Source organism: Equus przewalskii, chromosome 17, assembly GCF_037783145.1.
Source record: "Equus przewalskii isolate Varuska chromosome 17, EquPr2, whole genome shotgun sequence".
In the NCBI taxonomy this organism is placed as follows: Eukaryota; Metazoa; Chordata; class Mammalia; order Perissodactyla; family Equidae; genus Equus; species Equus przewalskii.
Genome location: NC_091847.1, coordinates 64,677,233 through 64,690,719, shown reverse-complemented (window position 1 = coordinate 64,690,719; position 13,487 = coordinate 64,677,233). Strand labels below are relative to the sequence as shown.

At 39.0% G+C, this 13,487-nt stretch overlaps 1 protein-coding gene across 15 annotated transcripts in view; it reads right to left on the bottom strand.

Annotated features, from left to right (window-relative positions):
• Positions 1 to 13,487, bottom strand: part of GULP1 (GULP PTB domain containing engulfment adaptor 1) — a 271,766-nt gene that overhangs the window by 65,648 nt on the left and 192,631 nt on the right. The gene's annotated exons all lie outside the window — the stretch shown is intronic.

Below are 13,487 nucleotides of genomic sequence, written 5' to 3'. Positions count from 1 at the left end.
CCAGATGGTCAACATTCCTTATGCCTCTCCTGTAACCCACTGGCCTATATACTTGTTTCAAGATTCTGTGCCTGCCTTAAGATGGTTCTTTTGGACATTAGTCAGCCATCTTCCCTCTTGCTAGCAAGCTGTAAGAAAATGCCCTTTCTCTGCCACCATCTTGCCTCTTGATGACTGGCGTTTGTCTCATGGCGAGTAGCTCATGCCCTTTGTTGGTAACAACAGCATGTAAAATTTTAAAAATACAAACTTTTTAAAATACTCAATATACACCATCCATCAAAGTGATAAGGTAAACTACATTTGAAAATAAAACACACATGATCTATAATTTCACTAAATTTTAAAATATCCCTGAAGGTTTTTAGTTAAAACCTGACCTATCCCCCAACACAAAAAAAAGTTTCATAGTAATTACCACTTTGTAATAAAGTCTCCAATCTGGAAAGACATAATACCTCCTAAATAGAAGTTCAATGTCATGAAATGTTCAAGACCAATTGTAATTGAAATATGGATATTTTATTCTATAAAATATCTCTATATAAATAGAAAATAAACATTAAGTTCATTGTGTGTATACTTTCCCAAAGTCTTTTTTTCTTGTCACATACTACCAGTCATGAATTCACCACTTCTTATATAGAAATATGTGTAAGTATATGTGTACACTTTTTTTTTTTTGAGGAAGATTAGCCCTGAACTAACTACTGCCAGTCCTCCTCTTTTTTTGCTGAGGAAGCCTGGCCGTGAGCTAACATCTGTGCCCATCTTCCTCTACTTTAGATGTGGGACGCCTTCCACGGCATGGCTTGCCAAGCGGTGCCATGTCCACACCCGGGATCCGAACTGGCTAACCCCGGGCCACTGAGAAGTGGGACATGCGAGCTTAACCGCTGCGCCACCCGGCCAGCCCCCATGTGTACACTTTACATCAAAAGATTAAGTAGAATATTTTTCATTTGTTAACACAGAATGGAAGGGGGCAAAATAGTAATGTCAGGGTATCTTTTGAAATCACATTTTATTCCTTCCTTCATTCTTGACAGAATAACAACAATAACAACTAAAGAAATTAGAGTCCAGTTTTTCAAAATGGGCTCTCTGTATTACCAGCATGAGAATTACCCAGGGAGCAGGTTAAAACGTAACAACGCAGATTCCTCAGTCTAATACATCGGCATCTTTAAGGGTAGGGCTAGGAAATTATACTTTTAAGAGTATCATAGGTGATTCCATGTACTAAAGTCTAAGGAACAGAGTTAGAAAATAGTAAGAGGTCAGGAGGAAGTGGAAAGCAGATAGGAAAGGTTGGCTGAAAATACAGAAGATAACTGCTGATCTTTCTGATGAGCCCATGGAGAAGAGAAAGTGAAGCTCGGAAGCATCGAGGCAAAAAAAGTTCCACTTCTCAAACTCTGTAAGGTACAACAGTTCCTTTTTCTAATATGCTCAAACTACACCCAACAATTGCTACTAGGTCCTAGATACGATATCACTGGGCACTTGGTTACGCCCACTGTGACCTCAAGTGGATTGACCAGGCCTGCAAAACAGACCAAAATAAATAGAGAAATTCTCAGCTTAAAAGGAACTGAAAACCTGCTAGTAAGATGTGGGAGATAGTCAAATCTATTCCTGACACCAACGGACCTGTCACATTTCTTCTGTTTCAGATCAGTGTTTTCAACCTTGGCTGCAGGACAGAATCACATGGGAGCTTTAAAGTTAGACCAGTGCCTAGGAGTCTGATTTAATTGGTCTGGGGCAGAGCCAGGGCATCTGTGTATTTTAAAGCTCCCCAGGAGATTTTAGTGTGTCCCCAGGCTTGAAAAGCACTGTTTTAGTTCACCCAGAAAGGATAAAGCATTCAAGGGACAGGATGGGGAGTTCATACAATAGGAGCTATTTTGTTCTGAGTAAATCTATGGGGTAAATTTCTTTTCTCAAGTTCTCTGAATTTATCATATCACTGAGAACTTCCCCACGATGGGCTTCACGGCAGGCCGCCCCAAGAGGCACCATTCTTGTATGTGGATTATTTCCAGCTGAAAACAGTAAGGGCTCAGGAGACTCAGGAAGAACGTTTGACCTTCCCCTGCAAACTGCCTAAAGAACGTAACACAGAAGGCCTGTTCTAGGAAGGACCTAATACCATAAGATGGCTATAATATAACGTAAAATAGATGTGATAGAAAGTCACCAACAAGCCCCTGCTGGGCCCACCAAAACTTGTTTAACAAACATCTGCATTTCCACCCATGTAAATTGTCTTCCTCCCCTCTGAAATTCCAAACCACTACCCCAAACATCCTCCTTTGCCTTTAGCTAAAGATAATATTTAAATTGGCAGCTCAGCCATTTTGTTGAGTTACTCAGCTTTCCTGAGTTTTTCCCATGTATACACGTTACAAAGCTTTGTTTGATTTTCTCCTGTTATTCTGTCTCATGTGAATTTAACCTGTGGCCCAGCCAGAAGGACCTTGAGGGCAGTGGAATTGCCTTCCTCCCCTACACCCGGTGGTGACTGGTCTAGTGTTAGCAGGAACAGAGAGGCAAAGGTAGACTCTTCATTGCTAAGTGATTCTTGAACCAGAAGAAGGGAATGTCTGATGTGTTGATAAGAGATGGTAAGAGTTACTGGAAATATTTATGTAGGAATATTCATATTTCGGCAGAAATGTCATGAGTCATAAGTATTTTATGCAAATAGGCCCATATGGGAAAATTATGGAAGAACTCCAAGTACGTTCTAAATGAATCAACCTCTTGCAATGCTCCAAGAACCTTTTAATATGTTTCTTTCACACTGGCTTTAATTAAACCATCTGAGTAATGAAACTCAGGAAGAAGCCTTGAATGATGGTGGGAATTAAACTACAAAGACATCTAATATGGACCTCGCCACTTAACCAAATTTTTCTATGTAATGTGAGATGGCCTAATGGAAATAATTTTAAGCCTGAAAAGTAGATTATTCCTTATAATATTTCCTGTATTTTTTAAATTATAAAAGTCATCATGATACTTAGATTAAATAATTCATATTTATATGCATTCCATATGTCTATATAAAATATTTATAAAACTCTTAAGTAGGATGCAACATGCTGGAATAAACTCTAGGCTTAGAATCTGAAGATGCTAGAAAAATAACTTTACTATTTGACTCTTGAAAAGTAAGGATAATAATAGTGCTCTTCTCTCCTTATAAAATTGTTCTGAAGATCAATTACAATAAGAGATTTAAAAAAAGAACTCTGTAAACTGCAAAGTGTTTTATAATTACGAGGGATTGCCATTCCTTTATTTATGGATTGGGGAAGACACTAGAATTTAGTGCATACTGTTGGTGCCTGCTTGGCTCTCCTTGGAGGCACTTTACCAGCATTAAGATCCATCCTCCAGCTTCCCCATGCTTTGCTGGTAACAGCTCACACTCAAGACCTTTGGAGGATTCCCTCTGTGCAATGATATCACGCTGCCAGTTTTGTTTTTGTTTTTGGTTTTGTTTTTGTTTTGAAGAAGATTAGCCCTAAGCTAACTGCTGCCAGTCCTCTTCGTTTTTGGCTGAGGAAGCCTGGCCCTGAGCTAACATCCGTGCCCATCTTCCTCTACTTTATATGTGGGACGCCTACCACAGCATGGCGTGCCAAGCGGTGCCATGTCCGCACCCGGGATCTGAACCGGCGAACCCCGGGCTGCCAAGAAGCGGAACATGTGAACTTAACCGCTGTGCCACCAGGCTGGCCCCTCATGCTACCAGTTTTGAGAGCTAGAAACACCTGGGAGATTTTTGCTTCCCACTCTGTATCACCACATTCCTTAGCCAATGACTGGTTTGGAAGTACAAAGGTCCAGCCCCTTTGCCTGGTGGTGGGGTAAACTCTAGGTGTAAGGCTATGATTCAGAGCTTTCCCCAGAAGCGGGCTGAGGCTGGGGCTTTACCTGGTTCTCTGCTCTTCCTTGATTTCCTCCCTTACTGGCTGTTCCTGGGAGAGGTCCCCTGCTAAATCACTTGCACCCAAATCTTTGCCTCGGGGTCTAATTCAGGAAGAAACTGACCTGAGACACCGTTAAACGCTTAAACGCTTAAAGTCAGGAACATACAGTCTAGAATTCAAACCACAAATAACTGAAATACTCTTGTTGTACATGCCATCAAAAGGCTTGTATATGGATAGAGGTAGGACTTTGGTTCTCATCCTTTTCTACTCTGCCTGGTGCCTGAAGGGTGAAAGAAAAGATGCATCTGAATTGAGCCATGGCCAGAGGATTAGTACATCTCATCCCAACCACGTTGTTAACTAGCTGGAGAAACACAATGAGGGAAGCTCTGAACTGCAAAACACTAGGCCTGACTGAGAGCAGAGGTGAGGCCCCTCACTGAGACAAAGAAACTACGCCTAAGCCCACCTGCGGAATTGAAAGTCCACTGGACCCATTTCCCAGCCTGTCTCCCAGGAGACCGGCTGCTAGTCTTACAAGGCTCCAGGGAGGAGGGTTCTTCCCTAGGGAAAGTGGCCCAAGAACAGAAAGACAACCTTTGCGATAGTTGGGGGTTCCAGATGAAATAGATGGGCCACCTGACCAATCACCAGTTGACAAGCCCTGCCTATATACACAGAACTGCCAGTCAGCCTGTGAGTGCCTCGGTTTCCAATATCCAAACACACCAAGTATGTGCACATATTTGAGGAAACTACTTACATGAAAAACAGGGAGAAAAACAGAGAAACAAGCACTGAAAAGTGACGCAAGCTCAGCGAGCTGAGGAGTTGAAAGGAAGATTTCTTGGACTCTCAAGGTCTAGCAGTAGTGCTCCTTTATTCAGAGAATAACATTGAGATAGGACCCATGGGCAGTAAGAGCTGCAGCATGGGGACCGGACCCAAGGGCAGTAAGAGCCCCCGGCATGGGGACAGGACCCATGGGCAGTAAGAGGCCCCGGCATGGGCACAGGACCCAAGGGCAGTAAGAGCCCCCAGCATGGGGACAGGACCCATGGGCAGTAAGAGCCCCTGGCATGGGGACAGGACCCATGGGCAGTAAGAGGCCCCAGCATGGGGACAGGACCCATGGGCAGTAAGAGCTGCAGGCATGCAGACAGGACCCATGGACAGTAAGAGCTGCAGCATGGGGACTGGACCCATGGGCAGTGAAGAGCTGCAGGCATGGGGACAGGACCCACGGGCAGTAAGAGCTGCAGGCATGGGGACAGGACCCACGGGCAGGAAGAGCTGCAGGCATGGGGACAGGACCCATGGGCAGTGAAGAGCTGCAAACATTGGTTGAGGGTAGGGCTAAATTTAAGGCATAGGTATGTGAGTTACCTCTTTACAAGACAAAGGAAAGATTACGTAAAAAAAAGTTGGGGCCGGCCCGGTGGCATAGTGGTTAAGTTCGCACGTTCTGCTTCTCGGCAGCGGGCCCGGGGTTCGCTGGTTCGGATCCCGGGTGCGGACATGGCACCACTTGGCATGCCATGCTGTGGTAGGCGTCCCACATATAAAGTAGAGGAAGATGGGCATGGATGTTAGCTCAGGGCCAGGCTTCCTCAGGAAAAAAGAGGAGGACTGGCAGTAGTTAGCTCAGGGCTAATCTTCCCCAAAATAAATAAATAAATAAAAATTTTAAAAAGTCATTAAAATGGAATCAGTGCAGGTGGGGTCTAGTGGGCCTATAACTTTAGATAAGAATCAGACTGGATCAGATCAGGACATCCTATGCTTCCCGAGGATGATACAGATCAGCACGTAGGCCAGGATGCCTTGGGCTTTTCTCCCTGGGGCAGCCTTGATCCTCCTCAAAAAGTTCAAGAAAGAATCAGAGAAAAAGCATGGGCAAAATAAATATGACTAAAAATCTAAAGTCAATATAAATATATTGCACTCATGATAAAAACAGAATACTATATAAAGCAGCGTTTAGAGAACAAAAAAGAGCTCATAGAAATTAAAAACATGATGCAGGCAATTAAAAAAAGTAATGAGAAGACAATAAAGTCGAGGAAATTCATCAAGAAGTAATTATTGGGTGCTTACTATTTATTAAGTACTGTTTTAGGAGATGGGGATACAGCAGAAAACGAAACAAAGCAAATTCCCAGCCCTTATGGACTTTACAACCTAGTGGAAGGAGCCAATATAACATAAGATAGATAGGTAAATTATATAGTATTTTGGAAGTGCATTGCAGAACCAGCAGGGATGGAGGGGCAGAGGTGCACGGCGTGTGAGTGTGTCTGCGTGCTGTATCATTTTAAAGAGAATGCTTGGAGGAGACCTCACTGGTAAGGTGAAATGTAAACCAACCAGAAAGGCAGTCACCTACCTAGATATCTGAGGGAAGGCAGGCGAGGCCAAGTGAACAGAAAGCGCAAAACCCAGATATTCTGAAAGAAGATTTAAAAAACAGAACCATTATAGATTTGGTCGAGGGCAGTGTTTTTCAAAACCTGGTCCCTGGGCACAGGAGCATCAGCATTAACTGAGGAGCTGTTATAAATACAAATTCTACTGAATCAGAAACTCTGGGGGTGGGTCCAGCAATCTGTTTTAATATTTCCTCCAGGTGATTCTGATGCTTGCTTAAATGGGAAAACCACTATTCTCAGAGATCCAACATCAAGCCAGATACAGTTCTAGAAACAGAGAACAGGAAAAACTGAAGGAAGAAAATTATCTAACACTTTCTGAGAAACAAAGGTATGAATTTTCCGACTCAAGGACTCAAGATTACATGGTTGTAATGAGTGAAAACACAAGCACAATACATTGGGCTTACCATCAATGCACTCAACACAGAGAAAATATGAAAGATCCCGAGCGAAACAAGAAAACCATGAAGGACCAGGAAGGCGAGTGACATCAAACTTCACATGAGCAATAAGGGAAGAAAATAACTTCAAACTCTAAGACAAAAAATTATTTAGGGGCCGGCTCTGTGGCCGAGTGGTTAAGTTCTCGCGCTCCGCTGCGGGGGCCCAGGGTTTGGATCCTGGGAACAACACGGCACTGCTCGTCAGGCCACGTTGAGGCGGCATCCCACATCCCACAACTAGAAGGACATGCAACTACGATATACAACTGTGTACGGGGGGGGAGGGGGGGGTTGGGGAGATAAAGCAGAAAAAAAAGAAAAAAGATTGGCAACAGTTGTTAGCCCAGGTGCCAATCTTAAAAAAAAAAAAAATTATTTAGAGCAAAGTTTACAGATTATGAGGGGAGAAAAAAATACATGCGGAGATGTGGAAGGGACCCAAAATTTAGCCTTCCATGCCCCTGTTCTCAGGAAAAAAAAAAAAACAAGGAGTAAAATAACACAGAGGAGGAAATAGAACCCAGGAAACAGAAGGATGACAGCAGAGTGTTGATAACCACTACAAATAATATAAATCAAGGCACAGCAGGGCAGCAGGTTATCCAGAAACACGGAAGAAAGTAAGAAGATAAGAGTTGAAAATCGCATGGAGTTGAAAATCGTGTAGAGAGTTGAAAGTGGTTGCTTCAGTGAGTGAGACTTTGGAGAAGAGCTGGGGAATATTTTGCTTTTTCATTATATGCCTTGCAGAAATATCTGACTGTATAACGTGGACATCAATAACTTGGATAAAATCAAAGTTAAATTAAGCCCCCAAGTGATAACGAGTTAATGGTGCAAATATTCACTTATTCCTTTAAGAAAGAAATTTAAGTGTTTACTATTACAAGTCAAGCACTTACTAAGCGCTGCATATATAGCAGCGGAAATATCCCTGTTTTCAAGGAGTTTGTATTCTAGTAAGTGTGTGTGTAGTTGTATGTATGTATGTATGTATTTATATATTTCTTTGTTTATGTTGAGATCACAGGTTTATAAATATATCTTGATAGCATATGTAAAAATAACACAAATAATAACACAGACAGACTGTGCACAGCGTGAGTAAGATTACAGACAGACTGGACACAGTGTAATATTTAAGATTGAGTAACCAGGAAAGTCCTCTCTAAAAAGGTGACATTTTAATAGAGACCTGAAGGAAAGGAAGAAATGAAAATGCACCCAAACATATTGAGGTTAAAATGCCTCTGACACGTCAGTTAGTAAAGCAGACTCAACAGCTGGGTACACCAAGTAGAGCTTGGGGAGGCAGAATCCTGGGTGGAAGGTGCGGGTTAGGAGACCCTGGCACTGAGGTCTCAAAGGAAGGCCTGAGAGATTACGCAAAGTGCCAGGATCATGGGTCCCCAGGTAGCTGCCGTGTTTCAGAGGGAGATAAAAGAGAACAATGCTGCAAACAGGAATAAGATAAGTGTTCAGGGAAATAGTAAGTGGAATCAGGAAAATCAGATCGTTATTACTACTAATTAGGGTTGTCAGATTAACAAATAAAATTATAGAACGCTGCTGTTGGTGGGAATGTAAAATAGTACAGCCGCTCTGAAAAATAGTTTGGTAGTTTCTTTTAAAACTAAACATGTACTTACCCTAGGACACAGCAACTGCACTTTGGGGTATTTATCCCAGAGAAATGAAAACTTATGTTCATGCAAACATTTTTGCATCAATGTTCATAGCAGATCTATTTGTAATAGCCAAACATTGGAAACAACTCAAATGTCCATCAGGGAGTGAATGGTTAACAAACTGGGGTACATCTACATCATGGAATACTACTCAGCAATAAGAATGAATGAATTATTAATACACATAACAACTCAGATGGATCCCAAGAAAATTATGCTGAGTGAAAAAAGTCAATCAAAAAAATTTCTTTTCTGTTAGGTATTTACCTAAGCAAAAAATACAGAACTTTTTTTTATAGTCTCTTAGAAAATGGGACATCGTATGTTTAACATTTTAAACTGGGTAAAAATAATTGTTTTTATGTTTTAGCAACTTTATGTCCTAGCTCCTCCATGTGGTAGAAAAAAATAACAAGGATGATAAGACAGTATAATGCATCAGACTGTTTTGCTTTATACAGATTCAGAACGTTATTTTTCAGTGTGGCAAAGAGCAAAAGAAAGAGTTGTGTGTTTCGTGGCAAGCAATAATGGTTGGTGCCATGTTTTTCTTACTATAAGTATTCAAGATTTTATCAATAATTTTTCTTCCTAGCCCCAAATGGACAACATTCATTTCAGTACATATTTTCTTAGAAAGATCGGGCATTAGACCTTACACAAATACAAGTATGTGTCCTACACAATTGCGTGCTTGTGCTTTGAAACTCTGCAATAAAATTTTTTTGTTTACTTATGTATAAGCATTTGTATTTTAATAGTAATGTATGTTCACCACAGGAAATTTAGAAACTACAAAAAATGTATCAATGAAAATTAGCATCAACTTTATCTCATAATCAAGAGGTAACTATCGTTGAAAATATAGTATGTTATCTTCTATGTTACAACAAAAGTTATCATCCAATGACAGTCTTAGGCAAACCTATGAAAACAAACAAAATCTCTTAAATTAATATAAATGATTGATTTCTATATCGGGCATTATTGTGTGTGTGTGTATATACATATTTAAATTTGATTACTAGTTGAGTTATTAAAAGGGTTGAAATTAAAATACTTAATATGACTCCTAAGTAATATGAACAGATAAGAAAGATATAAAACATGAAAGGGACATTTAGAATATATTAGACTATGAAAAGTAAGATGACAGTGATCTAAAAACGTTTTGTGTATTCTTAGCTTATATATAGAGTGGTATAAAAAATATGGCATATATTTCCACAGATTTTATAAACTACAAAATATCTTTTCAAATCTTCTATAAAGACTACCAAATATAGAGCAAATTTTTGATACTATAAAGCTAATTATATATTCCATGCAAATCTCCCAAACTATGCATGTCCTTCCTCAATGCATTTGAATACTTAGCAGATATACTCGCAACAGGTATTGTAGAGGGTGCAGTCTGTTGAAATTAAAAATGTCATTAAACTCACTATTATATACAAAAATATTTACTTTATAGACCTCAAATTAAAATGTTATTAAGATATTATATTTGGCTTAATATTTTCCAAAACTCCCACAACTATTTTTCAATTAATTAAAATGATACAGACTTCTCTTTTAAACTAGTCTCAAGTGATGTCTGTATTCATTTCTTCCAGTTCTTTCATTATATTCCATTATGCGTACAATAAGCATTTTGCAAAAACCTGTGAAATTTTGAGGATTCAACCTTCATTTTCGAGTATTACCTGAATCTGACTTTTTTTTTCATTCAAAAACCATTCGTTTTATGACTTTCTTCTCTGCCAGTAGAGAGCAGTGTTGGACATCATATGGACCTGTTTATACAATCTGTTTTGCTTGCTCCCTGAAATGTTGGTAGAATCACAGAATAATGTAGGGTTTCTTTTAAATGCCAGATAAATAACAATTAAAATAATTAACTAAAGGTTACTAAGCCTAACTGCTATGAAATTTGACACTATTTAACATATGCAGGAGCTAATGTATAATAGAAATACATGTTTTATTTATATCAAACTCAAAATATGCCAATTTTTACGTAGCTACTATGCTCTCTATATCATTATTTAAAATAGTAACAGAACATAATTTCTATGTTTTGCAACACAAAAGTTCCATCTAACATCAAGGTTAATAAATAACTATTGGTAGCATAATGACCAATATGCTACCATATACCAACTATCAAAAACAATAAAGGGGTATGTCTTTATCTTTGTAACCAAGGTTGCAGGGCCTCAAAGAGGATGCAGCTAATTTTCTTGGCATTAACTTGACTGCATATGCGAAAAAAGAAAATAGTATTTAAACCTTTTACCTATTCAACTGTACCCAGCAGATAAACCATATAGGAGTAATAAGCTCATTTAATTTTATAGTCTTTATTTGGCTGACTTGCCACGTCACAGTGCCAAGCAATACAGGAAAAATCATTTTTAAAAAGCACATCATAACAGTCAATTGCTAAAGAAGGGTCCAAATCAATTGGACTTAAAGCTATTACTTAATCACCAAACCATAATCCGGAAAAAAAAAATTAAAATAGATTCACCAAAAAGAATGGTTATGCCTTAAACTAAATATTCCAAAGGTTATCCTTCAAAGGAGGACCAGGAAATTTTGAGAGAAAAGTCAACATTTTATATTTCATTTGATGTTTAGGTTTCTCATTTTATTGTAGTAACCTTCTGTTAAATTATATCTGTTCTTATTTTACATGGATGTGGAGTGTGTTATTTTAATAGGCTCTTGCTTTTAAAATAAGATTTCTAAGTTTAAGCCCAAACAAACCTACTTGCTATAAAAAAGAAACGGTGCTCATTGCCCGCTGTGCAAGGGTCTCCCAAATTGGGCTTTGAATCACACGGTCACAAGAAGAAGCAGCAGGTTTTTGTCCTGTCCCAGAGGCCCCTCCCCAGTCAAACTTCCTTCAGATCTGAGGAGTGAGACAGGTGGAGCAGAGAACAAGGCATTCACTTGTATTGTTATAAAGAGAAGTTCTACAAAAATAAAAAAACACTTGAGGCTGACCCAGTGGCTTAGTGTTTAAGTTTGAGCACTCTGCTTTGGTGGCCCAGGGTTCGCTGGTTTGTATCCTAGGCGTGGACCTACACACCGCTCATCAAGCCATGCTGTGGCAGCATCCCACATGCAAAACAGGAAGACTGGCTGAGATGTTAGCTCAGGGACAATCTTCCTCACCAAAAAATTAAAAAATACACAAATACCAACTTATACAGAAAAGCAAAAGCATGGACTTTAGAACCAGTTAGGCTTCACGATGCATTTTCTCATTAGAGAACCACCTGACTGTGAACTGTAGGGATATTATCATTCACCACCCATTATTTATAGTGTGAAAGTGAGGACTAGGAAGGTGAAGTGACTTCTCAAGGTCACAAAGCTAATTAGTAGTAAAGCTAGGGCTAAGGAGTCCAGCTCTCCTAATTTTCAGACACACAGTCTTACGTTTGCTACCTTAAATAAAACAGAAACAGGATGAAGGATAATATAGTATACTGGATATATATTACTCATATATGCCACACTCATTTGGCTAATTAAGATTTATGTTCTATACTCTTTCTACTGTGAGATATGATTATAATCTAAAGGAGTCAAAAGAACATTTAGTTGGCTTTACAGTTAGGTAACCTGAATTTCCAAATACCATTTATTTACTGAACCTCTCAGAGCCTCAGTTTCCTCATTCATAAATTGGTGATAAACTTGTAGTGTTTTGCTGAGAATTAAATGAGAAAGTTCAACCAGGGACTGGTACAGAGTGACTATTCACTGAAGTTATGCTTAGAAATTAAAAAAAAATATTTAAAAAAAACTACAATAAGCAAACAAAAAGAGCCAACCCTCTCACAAGGGACTGTGAAGTAAGCAAGAAAAAACCTATTTTAAGCCACTGGTGGTGGGATTTCGGCTTGTGAGGCAGCTGGAATCCTTAGCAACACAAACGTAGTGTATCTTTTGCTCAAAAGTTTATTGGCTATTTTCAAACATTCATTCTTAGTTCTCATTGCAATTTAATCAATTATATGAAACTTGTGACGTGAGATTTTTAGGATATCTACATATGATACGCCTATTTGTGGACGCCTTATCAATAAGTTATTTATCCTGTTTTTCAGAAAGGCCAAGTACTTTTCTTGCTAAATATATTCCTAATTGCTTTATAGTTCTGAGTCAATAAGTGTTTTTGATTCTATTTATAACATGTTATTGCTACTATAGGAAAGATTTACCCTGTATCCAGTCAGCTTACCAAATTCTCTTATTAAGCTTAGTAGTTTTATTTTTTAAAACTTGAGTACACTGGAATATAATTATCAATAAAGTGAAATACATTTTCTTTTTTTCTCAATATTGTTAGCAATTATTTTATTTTCCTTGCTTACAAAACAATGTCAAATAACAGTGGAAATAAGTAACCGTTTCTTATTCTTAATTTTCATGGAACTTCCTTAAGCTTTTGGCAATGCAATATACTGCTCACTATTCCACTTCAGGTTTCAACTTTGATGAAGTAATTGCTGCAAATCTGCTTATGTTCCTAAACTCTGTCCAAAGAGAATACATTTACCTGGAAAAGTCCCTAATATTTCAAGAACCCTCACATCTCTCCTGAGTTCATTTTATCTCTTTTTCTCTCTTTTGGAGAGAACATTTTTTAAAAGCTCTAGCACTCCTTCTGTTTCAGGATATAGTGTTCCCAGTATTCCCCCTCTGAGACACCGTATTATTATTATCATTATCATTATCATTATTAGTTCTATATCTTAATCCATTTCAAAAATATTTATTGTGCATCATCTATTTGTCGGGACTGTTCTAGACACCGGGTACGCAGCACTGAACAAAACAGACCAAAATTCCTGACCTACAAATGCTGCTGTAGGCTACACCCTTCTCTTCAATGACCAGAGAGGGTGCCTGTTTTTTCTCACAGGTTCTTTCACTCCACTCTACCCAGAGCCTCGGCAT